Below are 17,302 nucleotides of genomic sequence, written 5' to 3'. Positions count from 1 at the left end.
AATGCTTCAGAGTCTCCGCTTTACAAAGTTGTGGGCCAACTTTTAAGACTAGTTCTAGTAACTGTACATACTCTAAGGATCTCACTGAACTCTATTGGATTTTTCAAAGGGATCTGTGATCCAGGGAAGGTTAGATCCCTTGGACAACATCCATGTGAATGTTGCTATTCCCTGTTAGGACTGAGCAGGTCCTGAAGAAATGTAATCAGCAAAATTGTCTTCACTGACAAATGGTCACTAAAGTTAGATCTTTGGACATGACTCCAGGTTTTTGGAACCACTTCCACTCTGGACCCCACTTCAGAAGCCTGATACTACTCTTGCTACTTAGGAATTTTCATGACTTTGAGGCATACCTTCTCAAACCACGTATGGTAATAAAAATATTTAGCAGGCCATGTAACAGGTCCAAGCCAATCGAAACAGATACAAGGTAGAGTGCCAGAGCGGGAGCCTAGAGGCCTCAAGCTTCACTTAATGAGCTCTAGGTCTTGGGGAGTTTGGGGTGGGATACTGGTGGAAGGGCTTGGGAAACAGCTATTTACCAAGCTGTATGGAATATTACAGTTGTACTATGTATCACAGGTGCATGTAAGTATTGCCTAAAACTGCTAAGCCAGAGCTCTGCAAGCTACAAGCCATTAGAATTTGCTAACTGTACATGAGCATAGACAGCCTGCACTGATTACTCCCTTGCCTGCCACTAGAATCTGCTTTCTGGCTGCCTCTCATTCCCCAGCCCAGATCTTTCCCATCGTACTGAGACTTAGGAAACTATTTGGGCCGCCTTTGTCCCTCGGCTGGTTCAGAGAGCTCCTGCTCTTCTCTGATATCATCTGCCCCAATGTCTCCTCGAAGATTGGAAGCTGCCTTGACGGTGACATTTCCCATCAATTCATATTTCAGAGTCCACATTTTCAGTCGGGAAAGTGTTTCCTTGCTTCTTCTGAGCCCTCAGCATTTAGGTTGCTACTCACCTGAGGGTTATCAGTCTACCAAGTGGTTCTCACACAGCAACACACAGGGGCCATCTCCTCAACTCAGCTCCTCCAAAGTCTGTGGTTTAAATACTCCCTTTCTTCCTTCTATAACCTTCCACATGAGCCTTTCATTCACCAATCAGGCTTCTCATGTGAATTTTCATCAACAATTAGGCTAGTGATAGGGGCACCTGGGTGGCTCAGGCAGTTAAACATCCGACTTTGGCTCAGGTCATGATCTCACAGTTCCTGAGTTCGAGCCCTGCGCTGGACTCTGTGCTGACAGCTCAGAGCCTAGAATCTGTTTCAGATTCTGTGTCTCCCTTTTTCTGCCCCTCCCCTGCTCATGCTGTCTCTCTCAAAAATAAATATGCATTAAAAAGGTTTTTTTAAAATAATAATTAGGCTAGTAATAAAAAAATTCAGTCCTTTGTCACAGTTTTCCCCTCAAGATTTCTCGTACATACCTACTATATGCCAGGTACTGTTCAAAAAAACACCTAAAGAAAACAGACCAAACCCCTGACCTTGTGGAGTTTACTTTCGAGCTGGGAGAAGAGAGACAATAAACAAATATACAACTGAACTGAAGTGTCAGTTGGGTGGTGATAAATACAGTGGAGAAAAAAAAAGTAAGAGGACAAGAAATGCCAAGGAGAAGGGGCAGCTATTTCACTGTCAAGTCTAGGAAAGGCCTTCCAAATGGAGGCAAGGGAGCCAGCCATGCAGGTCCATGAAGAAAGAGCATTGCAGGCAGAGGGAACAGCCCATGCAAAGACCCTAAAGTGACAGCATGTTTGGGAGGCTCAAGCATCAGTGAGAAGGTCAGGATGGGTATTAAAATCAAGTAAGGGGGAGAGTTACAGAAGATGAAGTCTAAGAGAAAGCAGGGGCTGGACCACTTAGGAGGCCCTGGATTATTTTTAATAGCCAAACTATGCAGATACATAACTTTGCCTTTTCCTTTTTGTCACTGACCACTTATTTCATCTTAAGGGTTTTTCACGTTGCCACAGAGTCTTCACAGCCAGTAATGTATTCATAGTATTCATATATTTGTTTCCTTGAAATGTGGGTCTGAAAAAGAGAAATTATGGAGTGGTCAGATAACATTTATTCTCCATAGAATGCCACCAGTCTCAGAAATATATGGAAACTAATAGTCTGTGCCACATCACCTCTTTCCTGGATTGTGGTAATAGGCTACTAACTGCTTCTGTCCTCACCTCCTAGCAGTTTATTCTCAACCTGGCACCTAGATCCTGATATGACATCATATCATCACTCCTTTCCTCACTCAGAGAAAAAGACAAAGTCTTACAAAAGCCCACATGGCCCTCCATTATGTCTGTGAGGTCATTGCCTCTAGCTAACTCCACGCGAGCCCCAGTGGCCACGCTGGGATTCTTTAACACCCCATGCACGTTCCCACTTTACAATCTTTGCCTCAATTGCTCCTCTGTCTGAAACAACCTCTCCCCCCTTAGTTGACATAGTCACACTTGCCACCTTCTAGGCTTTGCTCAGAAGTAGCCTTCTCCATGAAGCCTGCTCTGAACACCCGATTGGAAACAGCAGCCTGCCAAGCAATCTTAAACCTACTTACCTGCTCTAGCGCTTCCACTCACCTCCTAACATAAGATACAATTTTTTTAATATAGCTTGCACACGGTTTTCTGTCTCCCTCTCTCTGCCACCCATTCCTTATTCCCTAGCAAGAATATGTGTTCCACATATTCAGTCAGTAAGTGCCTAGAGCTTTACTTGCCTAGCACATAGTAGTTAATAAACAGTCATTGAAGGAATAAATCATAGCAAACATTCAAATATTGTCTTCCTTAAATTACTTACACTAATTTCATAAAAGTAAAAATTCCACTTAAAATAAACATCCATTATTAAAGTAGGCGTGCATTTTCTTGAGACCCCTTCTGCATATCTGGATCAGTCTTTATACCATCTTTATCACACATCTAAAATTTTGCAAATAATTAATTTGCCATTCTAAAATCTTATTACCACATACACGAAGTGTTTACATGAAGCATACAAAAAGTTTGATGAAAATAATAAAACTGAAATAACCATGTATCCAACACCCAGTTTAAAAGTGGAAAAGGCCTAGGGCATTTGGGTGGCTCAACCAGTTAAGTGTCAGACTTCGGCTCAGGTCATGATCTCAGTTTGTGAGTTTAAGCCCCATGTCAGGCTCTGTGCTGACAGTTCAGAGCCTGGAGCCTGCTTCAGATTCTGTGTCTCCCTCTCTCTCTGGCTCTTCCCTGCTCGTGCTCTGTCTCTCTCTCTCTCTCAAAAATAAACAAAACACTTAAAAAAGTGCAAAACGCCAGTTACCTTTAAAACTTACAGTGAAACCCTTACCAATTTGTCTCCTCCTCAGTAGATGTAACTAACTACTAGACTGAATTTTCTGCTAATCAATCTATTACATTTTTATGGTTTTCTACATATGAACAAATCCCTAAAAATACAGTTTATTTTGCCTATTTTAATTTACACATAAATAATCATGCTGTAAGTTCTCTTATACAACTTGATTTTTTGCACTCAACAGGACAGTTATTGGTTTTACAAATACATAAGATTTATTTGTTCATTTCTCTGTTGATAAGGCACTTGGATTTCTTTTCTCCCTATTCCATACAGTATTGCTATGAATAATCTTATTGCCAAAGGGTTTTTCCAAATGATTTTCCCAGTTCTGTCTGTTTCTCACGGGAGGGGTTCTTATTGTTCCATGTCCTTGCCAACACTTGTGTTGGTTGACTTCAAGGACTCTGGTTGAGGCTTGGGGACTGTCTCTTCTGTTGCTCTCCTGGCGTCTGCAACAGAGCATGAGATCACCTTCTGGACAGAAGGCATAATTTGAGTTGGGAAGCAAGCACTGTTTTAAAGTATTGTGTTAGCTCCCACAACTCTATAATGAATGATTCAACCCATGCAAATCATGGTACCCAGGAGCAAAAAATGTTATTGAAAGACAGGAAAGGAGACTTACATAAATGTAGCAACATTCCAAGTTCATGAATAAGACAATATAATAAAGATGTCAATATTCCCTAAATCCCTACATAGATTCAATAAACTTTCAGTCACAATCCTAACAGGACTTTTAATAAAACTTGGAAAGATGAACCTAAAATATAAGTGTAGGAACAAAGGGCTAAGAATAGCTAAGACAACTTTGGAGAATTTGATGATAGACTTTGCTCACCAACTATTAAAACCCATTAATAATCAAGACGATGCTGTATTGTTGTAGGAAAAGATCAAAACAGAAAAGAGTCTAGAAAAAGACTCCCAATTATGAAAAAAAAAAAAAAAAGGTATATGATGCTGGCATTTTGCAGGTAAGTGGTAAACAAAATTGATGCTTTGATAAATGGTGCTGGGATCGTTTATTGGAAATGCTGGTTGCCTACTTCACTCTTTATGCAAAAATCAAATCCGGATGGTTTAAGTCTTTACTATGAAAGAGCAATTTTGAACTTTTCTCTTGATGCCCTGCAGGCCCTTAGGAAAAGTTCTGAGAGAATGGTGTCTCTTTTTCTAAGAACTACTATCTAATCTGCTATCTCTAACTCTTGAAAATAACAAGAAAATAAATGATTATCTTATCCTCCTTTGCTCAAAAAAGAAGAAAAGACAGCCCACATTCAGAAAAGGTATATAAATTGATATTAACCATCAAATTCCAGAAAGGCAAAGAATTATGATGATGATTAACTCAAAAAAGTTTCACTAAGAATTTCTTAGAATAGTGAGGGGCCCACTGTGTGGCTCAGTCAGTTGAGCATCTCACTTCAGCTCAGGTCATGGTCTCAAAGTTTGTGGGTTCAGGCCCTACGTGGGGCTCTTTGCTGATAGCTCAGAGCCTGGAGCCTATTTCGATTCTGCGTCTCCCTCTCTCTCTGCCCCTCCCTGCTTGTGTTCTCTCTCTCTCCTTTCCTAAAACAAATAAATAAACATTTAAAAATTTAAAAAAATAGAAGAGTGAGTTTCCCAGTTACATTTTAAATTGAGTTTCTCTCCTTTCACATTTATTCATGGAATGAGGCAAGCTTTTACATGTTACAGAAGATTATATGATCTGCATCTTAAGTAACATTTTCGTAGTTCTTTGAAGCTAACAAAATCTTGTTTGGCCTGTGCTTCTTAAGTAGCAAATACTAAAAATGAAAATGCCCGCTGCCCTAGGATATCCTACAAGTGGAATAGGCTGCCCACCAGCATGCTCGAGGTGTTTGACAGCTGTGCTAAGCAACCATACAGGGTGCAAAGACAAAGATGCAAACCCAGCCAGGGCTCTCTGCCATCACACTGAGATAAGTCAAGCCCTTTAACACCAGAGGCTGCTAAGGGTTTATTCCACACTCTCAGCAAGATAAGCTGCCATTCACGCCTCACAAGACACTCAGATCTGGAAAGCAGCTTAGAAGAAAAACTAAGAGTCATGAGGTAAGGAAATGAGTGTATTTCCAGTTGTTTGTACTCCAGTTCCGGGAGGAACCATGAAAAGCATGTCTCCTGGGCTTTCCAAACATGTTAATGTGGAACAGGGGAGACGAATAACCCCAGAGTCCTACGCTAAGTCCCGCTGTACGTCAGCCATCTGTCCCCATTACCTGAGGCTCGTTTCGTGAAGGGGGCATTTGTTTCCCCATTTTATAGATGGAACTCAGGTTCAAAACAATTAAGTGGATCCTCCTGATGTCATAGAGTTTGGAGAAACTTGGTTTTAAACTAACTGCTCCCTCTGATTTGTCCAAAGAGGCTGATCATCCATATAGTTGGGCTCTGAGAAGGTGGATGGGGCATGACGTAAAACCTGAACAGCATGGTTATAGGCATAAATCAGGTGTAGAGGGGTGGGCTTCTCTGTACTAGCTGTTAATGTGGTTTCTCTGAAGGCTGAATGCGCACTTTAATGTTTTTAAGATTTCCTAAGAAGGTTTCAATTTCAAATGTTCTGTCCTGTTTCCCCAGAGATACAAGCAAAACATGAGTTCCCCTTTCTTTTTTTCATTAAGAAAATATGGTCATCTTGTCTGTAGAATTCGGTGTGCATACATTCAGAACAAGTGACACACATTTCCTCTATAAGAGCCCCATCAGGACCCTCCCTAGGGAGCTGCAAGGTCAGCACAAACACACTCAGGATATTGAATTTGGAAAGAGACTGGTATAAGATGATGGATACCTGGAAGGGAAAAACAAAACAAAACAAAACAAAACATGGTTTTATTTTAAAAGATTTGTTTCAGCCAAATCAGTATGTGAATATCAGTGTCATAGTCTGAGAATGTATAACCATATACAATGTTACAAAAGTAACCCTTTGTTCCCCGGCTCATGAGCCACTGAGGCAAATCCCATAACTGAGAATCGTTGCCTCTCAAAGTGTGAAGGAACATCAGAGGTCAGCTCAGCTGGACTCAGACACTCTGCAGGAAGAGAGAAGGAAGGAGAGACAAATAACTGAGACCCCCTTATCAGTGGGCAGCCATTCTTCTGAATACTTTCACTTGACAAGTTCAGAAGGTTGCATGCCAGAAGGGCTTCTTGGAGAAGGTCTTCCGTATCAGAGCGATAGCCTAAGTGTGTTGTGACAGAACTGTTGCTGGGCATCATACATTTCCTTGTGGAATCACAGTCTACTTGTGACCCATCTTCATTAAATGCCATGCATACAACAAAGAAAAAAAGACTCGAAGCAACGAATAACCTTTGGATTTATAGGTAATGTTGGGACAGCAAATCTATTTACAGAATCCAGTTTCTGTTTTCTAAACCAAACCAGATAGTCACTTCTGCCTTAAAAGGCTCAGTCACTCCCAAGTATATATCTTTTTGTTACTTCCCTTCAATGGAAAAAGGTCAGGTTACAGAGTCAAGTTCCAATCTAATTATGTGATGTCATAAGACAGCAATTCTGTTTAAGCAATCTTTACAAAGCGATGTGAATATATGCCTGGAAAAATGACAAAGTGAATTTTAGATAAGTCCTTCAATGAAGCCTGTTCTGATACAATTTACTTTGTGTGGAAGTCCAGGAGACCAAAGCCATTTACATGGTCTTTCACATGCCCTCTAAAATTATTATTAGTGAACTGTCTATGAAGGCTTTATGTTTAAGACTAGTTGGTTAATTACCTCTGGGGACTTTGTGCAGTTGGGATTGATAACAGCATCAAAAAGGAATTCTAGTGAAGAATAACAACAGAATTCTTTGAAGAGTCAACCAGACAACTAAATGGAGTTTGGATAGATGAATAAGAGACAATTGTAGGACTTTTTTAAAAAGTAGATATCTGTAGTCACTTAATTCTAACACTCACACCATACAGCAATCATTGGCTTAGCTAACATGAGACACCAGAGCCATAAAGCCAAGTGACCAAATTTGTGATAAAGCAGATTCCAAAATGTGCAGACCCAAGCTGTTATTCTAGGCACAAGAATGGTCATTCTCGGTTGCATGGTTAACATACTTGTGAGTTGTATCAGCTTCCCTGAGATAAGGTTAGAATGCCTGTCTTCTTGAATACCACAGATTTAAGGGCAGAGGCTGTATTCCATTCATTTATCCTTGGAAAGTAGTATGGAGCTTGGCACATAGTATCTGCTCAATGCAATCAATAAACAAAGGAGCACATTTTTGATGTGACACCATCCCATATTTATCTGCTTGGGTTTCATACAGTGCTGTACAGAGATTAAGCTGAAAGATGTTCTGAAGAATCTGTATTTAAATTAAGGATACTAGCATCCCTAAATGTCTCAATCTTCCTCAACTCTATGGGTGCATTCTAACCCCTAAAAGCACTTACATCTTTTGCCTCCTGCCATCCATCCATCCATCTTCTGTCCCAGGTCATACCTACCTATGCTCCTTCCTTAGTGGGGTCTCCTTTGAAAATATTGAGGTTCTTTTTTTGACCATTTTTTAAATGGATTATGTTAATTATATTGTTAGGGTTTGACTCATGAGAATTCTGGTCCTCACATGGCTGATGAGACAAGAAGGGTCTGGGCATCTTCCAATTAGGAGGCCACATCCTTCCCAACCTACCAATCCCTTCCCCAGGTCTTTAAGATGAAGGTCTCTGGACTCCCTTCTTGTTCTTTTTAAAAAAATGATTAATTTATTTATTTGTGAGAAAGAGAGAGAGCATGAGCGAGATAGGGGTAGAGAGGGAAGGGGTGAGAGAATCATAAGCAGGCTCCGCACTGTCAGCATAGAACCCGATGCGGGACTCTAACCCATGAACGTTGAGAGCACCACCTGAGCCAAAAGCAAGAGTCAGTCACTTAACTGACTGAGCCACCCAGGCACCCATGGGCCCCTTCTTGTTCTTAATGTGCTTTCTCTGTGGTTGTTTTTCTTCTCAAATGGATTGAACTGTGACCCACAGGGAGACAAAGAGACTGTTGCTGCCCCCTGAGCTTTTAACCTGCATACGGCCAGAGAAAAGATGTTCTTCTGCTTGGTACAGTCGAGCTCATCAGGAGACTGCATTAGGTTTGGGGCAAAAATCCTCCGGGAAATAAAGTTATTTTGGTTGGAGCATCCTCCTGCTGCATAAATGTTGCTCCCCGGGGCTTGTGGTGGTGACATCAGGCAGCTCTCTGAGAAGTCAGGAATCTTGAGCCCCAGCCAGAGGCAACTTATCATGGCTAATAGTTCATCATTCACCACCACCACTAGAACAAATGTTTGTTAAGCACCTGCACTGTGTAATGCACAGCAGCACGAGGCTGGCAAGGAACGCCACAGCACGGGCCACCCTGACAGTCGTAACAGTAACAAAAACAGCTGCAATTTATATAAATCCTTCTCTGTGCCCTGCATTTGGTCCCATGCTTTTATGATCAAGGTGTTCTCCATCCATCATCTCCATTTTACAGATGAAGAGTCTGGTCGGAGGGCCAGGAAGAAGAAGATCTAAGATTGATACCAGCTCTTTTCAATTGTAGAGCCCAGTCGTTTCCTTCAACACTGCATTCCCCAGGAGGGAGCGATTTGATGGAAGGAGGTGGGAGGAGTAGGAGGAGACATCATAGAAAGGGGAACATTACCTGTGATGGAGGGAAAGTGGAAAAGATGGGTGGAGCCAGAGCCACATTTGAGGTGGTAGAAGTTAGAGAATTTCATAACTAATACCTTCCATTTCTTCTAGGAGGTAAGAGGCAACATCATTGGGTGTGTAAAATAAGTGTGAAGACGAGGCAGGGGTGATGATGATGATGGTGATAATAATAATAACAATAAGAGTAACAAATGTTGAGTCCCCCATGTGTCTGAGAATGCTCTAATTTCTTTACATGAATGATTCTTTTTCACTCTTATAATTCCAAAAGATAGGCACCATTTTGACACTGCAGGAAAATGAAGCTCAAAGAGGTGAAATAATATACCTACTGTGGAACATGTACCGAGTGGTGGAACTGGGACTTTGACCCAGACAGTTTGCCTCTAGACCCCAAACCACAGAGGGGCAAGTGAGAAGCCTTTTGGGGACACATGGAAAGATGGCTCTTAACTTACTTTTCACTTAAAAGATAAAAATTGGGGGGCAGCTGAATGGATCAGTCAGTTGAGCATACAACTCTTTTTTTTTTAATTTTTAAAAAATCTTTATTTATTTTTGAGAGAAAGAGAGAGAGAGAGAGAGGCAGAGTGTGAATGGGGGAGGAACAGAGAGAGAGACACAGAATCTGAAGCAGCACACACAGAGCCCAACACTGTGCTCAAACTCATGAACCAGGAGATCATGACCTGAACATTGAGTCAGTCAGACACTTAATGAACTGAGCCACCCAGGCGCTCCATGAGCGTCCAACTCTTGATTTCAGCTCAGTTCATGCTCTCACAGCCCCATGTTGGGCTCCACACTGAGTGTGGAGCTTGCTTAAGATTCTCTCTCTCCCTCTGCTCCTCTCCCCAACTTGCCTGCTCTGTCTCTCTGCCTCTNAAAAAAAAAAAAAAAAAAAAAGAAGAAAAAATGGTGGTCTGAGAGGTTGTGTGTGGAAGGCAATTTTTAGCTTAGCACAGTTGAACTGAGAACAGAGCAGCAAGGCCAGCATGTCAAGGAGGTAGCTGAAACTGATGTTCAAGACAGAAATGAGATGTAGAGTTTCCACAGTGATGCCACATCATATACATATGACGTTGTAGGTTCCAAAATTTCAAGTTAGTGAACAATACAATTCAACATATATACAAATCCCAACCTTTAAGAACGTCACTAAAATATTTCCATCCGTAAAATACAGTAAAATGTAACATAAATTTTAAGCAACCCCTATAGAATCTTAACCAGTCCATACAAGTAGGACCAGAGCCTAGATTTCTGTATCTACTAAAGCCAACCCTACTTTGAATTTCAGTAATACTGTAAACCTCAGGAGTAAACTTGGCCTGCGGAACCACAGTGTTGATAGCAAATATCGTGAGCTGCTCTGAGACAGTACCTGGGCAAGCACATGGGTGAAGAAAGTAGACAAATGGGCTGCTTCACTTCAGGAGGCGGCCTTCAGTGGAAATAGCCAGAGATCAACAGTGAGAAAAAGAGGTTGGGGGGCAGCTGGGAAGGAGGACGGCAAGAGCCAGAGGCCTGGAGAGAAGGCCTTCTCCAGGGAGCAGATAAAGATGGACTCCCGCTTTATTTCCTTTACTCCTTGCTATTCTTGATTTGGAATGGAGCCAATGACAGGTTAATTTCCCAATAAAAAGTTCTTCCTGTGCTGGATTACTGCCGATGAAAATGCCCGGTTCCAGTGTCACTCACTCAAGAGTTTTATTAAATTAATGAGCATCTCAGAATTGGTAAAACATTGTAATGCGATCTGCACTGGTTTTTTTCTTTTTACCAGTATCATTGCCATTTCTCAGACTGTTTCCATGTGCTCCTCCCCGCCACCCTCAACCCATCTCCCATCGCTCCCGGACAAGGTCACAGCCCCCTCAGCCCAGCACAAATGTGGCACACTGCTTTCCCACCTATGCAGAAGGACACTTCTACAGGACCTCACTCCTTCCGTGGGGTTTTCAACAAGCACGCGGCTTTCTCGTGTTCTCTGGCACATCTTGCCCTTCATGAGGCCGGCAGATAGGGGTGCTCCTACATCAGCTGTTAACTGAATCTGTAGATAAATTTCTACTTTTTTTTTTTTTATTTTACTCTTAGGAGAGTCGATTTTATTTTCACTTTCATGACTTGAAAACCCAATTTAAAATGTATTGCCCAGAGTCCGACACAATTTAGCCTTGGATTTTCTTCCTTTTAGAGAGTAACCCTGTGGCCAGGAAACCTTGATCCTTGTTCTGATTGAACAGTTTTCTTAACCCCTCAAAGCCTTACTTTCATCATCAGCAAATAAGGGGACATGATAAGGCTTGGTTCTAATTAATTATTGTTATTACGAAAGTAGAGATCAATTCAGCTCCACACTTTGAAACTACGTATTCTCCCTTTTAGTTAAATCTTTTCATAAAATTTAATATCTTCTCAATCTTCTATCACGGCCTAAGTTATGAATCAAACCCTTTTGAAAACTTAGAAAAAAATGTTTAAATGATTAAATGAATCCACAGTTGACTCTCATTTAATGAGATAGTTTCATTCATTGGAACAGCCTATTTCATTTCTGCCGGCTAATGTAGCCATTAGGATATTCCATACAAAAGAAGGTCAAACCCTGAACTCCAACCAAGCCTCCATTTTGTGTCTGCAAAAGGAAAAAAGTTAATGGAAAGCACAATATGCAAACCCAGGAGTAATATAGGGTATCTGCCAGCCTGTCCTCCCTGGCTGTGTGGGTGTGAATGAAATGATCAGAGCCAACAGAGGTAAAGTGAAGAAGTATGGATATAAGAAATTTACAACCTTTACCGTATGGGCTTAGGAGTAATTCATTTGCTCTATCCTCTCTTCCTCCTCTCCTTCCCACATTCCTCTTTTTTCTCCTTCCTTTTTCCTTCTCTTGTCTCTTTCCTTCTACCTTCCCAGCCTCCATTCCTAAATATATGCTTTGAGTGTTTCAGGTTGCTAAATTTTTTTCATGTATACATTGAGGAAGGAAAGCTTGCCTAGTATAGTACTCTCCGTTCCCTTCCATGTGAGTGGACCCTTACAGTTATCCTGTGGAATAAGCAGGGCAGACAAAATCATCCTCTTTATGTAAATGGGGAAACCAAGATGCCAAAAGATGAAATGACTCTTCCCGGATAAACCTTTTATCAAAGACCTTTTACAGTGATCATAAGTCAGGACTGAGGGTTAACAGTTAAACTAGGTCTAAGCTAAAGTGAACGAGGAGCTAGACAGGGATTTTTTTTTTTTTTAAGTAAAAATAAAATGTGCTGGACAGCATCAGAACAATAAATTTAGTAGGTTGTTTAATGGTTTTAATAATTTCAAATACTTGATATAGGTTTCAGTATTCTATAGAATGTTTGCTGACAGTATTTTAACACTTGGAATTAATAATTTGGGCAAAACTAGGCACAGTGATATCCCATCTCCCTCCTATGGATGACACTTGACTTTTCTCTGTATTAATCTACAGATATGTCTCACATAATATGTTTCATATGAGCCCAAATATAAGGGTAATTCCCCTGTTTTTTTTCCAATGAAAGGTAAAAAGAGAAATACACTGGGTGGAGGCGTCTTGAATACATATCTTTTAAAAATATAGATGATTGCACCAGGAACCATAAAATACCTAGGAATAAATCTAACCAAAGATGTAAAAGATCAGTATGCTGAAATCTATAGAAAATGTATGAAGGAAACTGAAGAAGACACAAAAAAATGAGAAAACATTTCAGGCTCATGGGTTGGAAGAATAAATATTGTTAAAATGTTGATACTACCCAAAGCAATCTACACATTTAATGCAACCCCAATCAAAATTGCACTGACATTCTCAAAGCTAGCACAAACAATCCTAAAATTTGTATGGAACCATAAAAACCTCAAATAACCAAAGTAATATTGAAGAAGAAAACCAAACAGGAGGCATCACAATCCCAGACTTTAGCCTCTACTCCAAAGCTGTAATCATCAAGACAATATGGTATTGGCACAAAAACAGACACATAGACCAATGGAATAGAATAGAGAACCCAGAATTGGACCCATAAATGTTTAGCCAACTAATCTTTGACAAAGCAGGAAAGAGTGCCCAATGGAAAAAAAGACAGTCTCTTTAGCAAATGGTGCTGGGACAACTGGGCAGCAACATGCAGAAGAATGAAACCAGACCACTTTCTTACACCATACACAAAAATAGACTCCAATGGATGAAAGAGCTGAATGTGAGACAGGAAACCATCAAAAACCCTAGAGTAGAAAGCAGGAAACAACCTCTTTGAACTCAGCCGCAGCAATTTCTTGCTCAACACATCTCCAAAGGCAAGGGAATTAAAAGCAAAAATGAACTATTGAAACTTCATCAAGATAAAAAGCTTCTGCACTGCAAAGGAAACAGTCAACAAAACTAAAAGGCAACCAACGGAATGGGAAAAGATATTTGCAAAGGACATATTGGATAAAGGGTTAGCATCCAAAATCTATAAAGAACTTACCAAACTCAACACCTGAAAAACAAATAATTCCAATGAAAAAATAGGCAGAAGATATGAATAGACACTTTTCCAACAGACACATGAAAAGATGCTCAACATCACTCATCATCAAGGAAATACAAGTCAAAGCCACACTGAGATACCACCTCACGCTGGTCAGAGTGGCTAAAATGAACAACTCAGGAAACTACAGATGCTGGTGAGGATGTGGAGAAACAGGAACCCTCTTGCACTATTGGTGGGAATGCAAGCTAATGCAGCCACTCTGGAAAACAGTGTGGAGATTCCCCCCCCACCAAAAAAATTAAAAATAGAACTACCTTATGACCCAGCAATAGCACTACTAGGAATTTATCTAAGGGATACAGGAGTGCTGATTTATAGGTGCATATGTACCCCAATAATTATAGCAGTACTTTCAACAATAGCCAAATTATGGAAAGAGCCTAAATGTCCCTCAACTGATGAATGGATAAAGATGAGGTTTATATGTACAATGGAATACTACATGGTAATGAGAAAGAATGAAATCATGGCATTTGCAGCAATTTGGATGGAGCTGGAAGTTATTATGCTGAGTGAAATAAGTCAGTCAGAGAAGGGCAGATGTCATATGTGAATCTTGGGAAACTGAACAGAAGACCATGGAGGAAGGAAAAATAGTTACAAACAGAGGGAGGGAAGCAAACCATAAAAGACTCTTAAGTACAGAGAACAAACTGAGGGTGGTTTGGGGTTTGGGGAGAGGGAAAAATGGGTGATGGGCATTGAGGAGGGCACTTGTTGGGATGAGCACTGGGTGTTATATGTAAGCAATGAATCACGGAAATCTACCCCCAAAACCAAGAGCACACTTTACACACTGTATGTTAGCCAATTTGACAATAAATTATATTTTAAAAAAATTAAAAATGAAAAAAAAAGAATATATATGGAGCATTGATTGTCTGGATGGCTCAGTACTTGAGCATCTGACTTCGGATCAGGTCATGATCTCACTGCTAGTGAGTCTGAGTGCCTCATTGGGCTCAGTGCCAACAGCTCTGAGCATGGAGCCTGCTTCAGATTCTGTGTGTTTCTCTCTCTGCTGCCCCCCTACTCATGCTCTGTCTCTGTCTCTGTCTCTGTCTCAAAAATAAATGAATATTGGGGTGCCTGGGTGGCTCAGTAGGTTAAGCATCCAGCTTTGGCTCAGGTCATGATCTCACAGTTTGTGGGTTTGAGCCCCGCATCAGGCTCTGTGCTGACAGCTAGCTCAGAGCCTGGAGTCTGCTCCAGATTCTGTATCTCCCTTTCTCTCTGACCCTCTCCTGCTCGCGCTTTCTCTCTCTCTCTCTCAGAAATAAATAAATTAAAAAAAAACCATTAAGTAAATAAATAAATAAGCAAATGAACATTAAAAAAAGATNTGGGGTGCCTGGGTGGCTCAGTAGGTTAAGCATCCAGCTTTGGCTCAGGTCATGATCTCACAGTTTGTGGGTTTGAGCCCCGCATCAGGCTCTGTGCTGACAGCTAGCTCAGAGCCTGGAGTCTGCTCCAGATTCTGTATCTCCCTTTCTCTCTGACCCTCTCCTGCTCGCGCTTTCTCTCTCTCTCTCTCAGAAATAAATAAATAAAAAAAAAACCATTAAGTAAATAAATAAATAAATAAGCAAATGAACATTAAAAAAAGAATATAGATGAAACAGTCAAATGCTTACTTGTTATTTCATTTAATAACTTTATGTACATACATTTAAAATGTTATAGGGGCACCTGTTTGGCTCAGTCAGTTCAGCGTCCCACTTAGGCTTAAGTCATGATCTTGCAGTTTATGGATTCGAGCCCCATGTTCAGCTCTGTGCTGACAGCTCCGAGCCTGGAGCCTGCTTCAGATTCTGCATCTCCCTCTCTCTCTGCCCCTTCCCCACTCACGCTCTGTCTCTCTAAAAAATAAACATTAAAAAATGTATTAAAATGTTACATAAAATTAAATGTGAGCTTATAATTGTCTCCATCTTAAACATTGCATTCAAACTCTCCGCTTGAATCTTCAACATTAGTATCATGACTTGAGCCATATGTGGGGTCATTTAGCACAGCTTCTAGACTTCCCTGTCATTTGAGATACCTGAAACATCAGCTTTCCACTAGAAAACTGATCCCAAACATGAGTTTGGATAACGCTAGCTGTTAGTTTTTTCAGCTCTCCTTTGGGTATATGTTTATGACCTAACTAAGGTAACTACTTATTTTATTGTTTTTTAAGCTGATCTTTAAAAGGTTTTTTTCCCCCTTGTAACATTCAATGGTTGTATTTGGGAAGCATACTTCCAGGGATAATTACACAATTTGGGTTAAATTTCTTTGCCTCTTTTTTTTTTTTTAAATTAATATAACAGACCTCAATACGTATCCACCTGAGGTTGTTACACTGTCTGAGCAGTACTTTATTGGTCACAAAAAAGTAACTCAGGCAGTAATTGTAGCATGAGACTTTGTAAGACCTCAGGATTTCAGTTGCTTCTTTAGAGCAGTTGACATCTAGGTCTCTAAATAGGGATTATTTCAGAATGGACCATGTATGGGGAAAAATGTGGATAATGACAGTCATTCCAGAGAAGGCAGAAATGAGGATCTCAGACTGGAAACTAATTTTAGTTATCCTGCACATGCTCAACCCCCTGTCACACTCCTCTGTATCTCTTCTCTCCCTGAATGGTTCGCGCATGGAGCAGGCAGTGTCTGATAGCATTTATGGACCTCTTTGCAATGCTCTTCCCAGAATGCTTTGAGAGAACTTACCATTGCCCTTTGGTACTAATGACTTATGAGAACGACTTGTATCATACCATTGTCCAAAAAGCATTGATAGATGTCAGGATTCTGAAATAGCTGCTGAAGCAGTTGCCAGCAGGCATCTTGTGAGCAAAGCTTATAGAGTGGTGGATTACAATGCCAGAAACTTTGGGAAAGTGTATTCATCACAAGATGGAGTCAAGTGGTTCACACATTGGTGTTTTATCAGTTGTTGACTGTTGTTAGTAAACACAGAGGTATCCTACCAAGCAGATCGCCTCTGCCCAAAGACAGCCTGAATCATGGATGCAGTAGAATTTTGGTCAGAATGCATTAGTCAAGAAGGGACCTTTTGAATAGTTCACATATCTCTTCTGATGTTTCACACTGCTCCTCAGTTTTCATGAGCATGTATCATATATCTCATCTCTTAACTAGTTTCTGGTTGGATCCCAGAACTGTCTCAGGCCCATTAGAAAGAGAAGAGCTTCCTGTGGAAACAAGATTCTTGTTCAACAGGCTGAAGATTCTTGGTAGTGATCAGAGATTACCCACTAAAGGGGAATTGAGTGAAGCCTCCATTTTTTATAACCTTTGGAAACAAAATCAAATGGAGGTGGTGCTCAATGGGAGATGTTACAGTGTGAGGGAACAATGTTCAGTATCTTTTGGGATATAAAAGGAAGAAAAATAAGGAAGTGTTTTCATATTTGGGCATTTTTTATTAGCATTAGTCATTCCTTACTCTGCCCTCTAATTTTGTTAAACACACACTACACACCAGACACTTGGATAAGAACTACTCTGTTACTTAGCTTTTGCTTTCTCTCCATCTCTTGAATGTTTCCTTTAGTACAATATTTAAGAGCATAGTCTTTTTGTGTCACACAGAGTTTTTTGTGTATCATGCAATAATACCACTTACTGACCC

Source organism: Crocuta crocuta, unplaced genomic scaffold, assembly GCF_008692635.1.
Source record: "Crocuta crocuta isolate KB4526 unplaced genomic scaffold, BGI_CrCroc_1.0 scaffold113, whole genome shotgun sequence".
NCBI lineage: Eukaryota > Metazoa > Chordata > Mammalia > Carnivora > Hyaenidae > Crocuta > Crocuta crocuta.
This window is presented reverse-complemented; position numbering follows the sequence as displayed.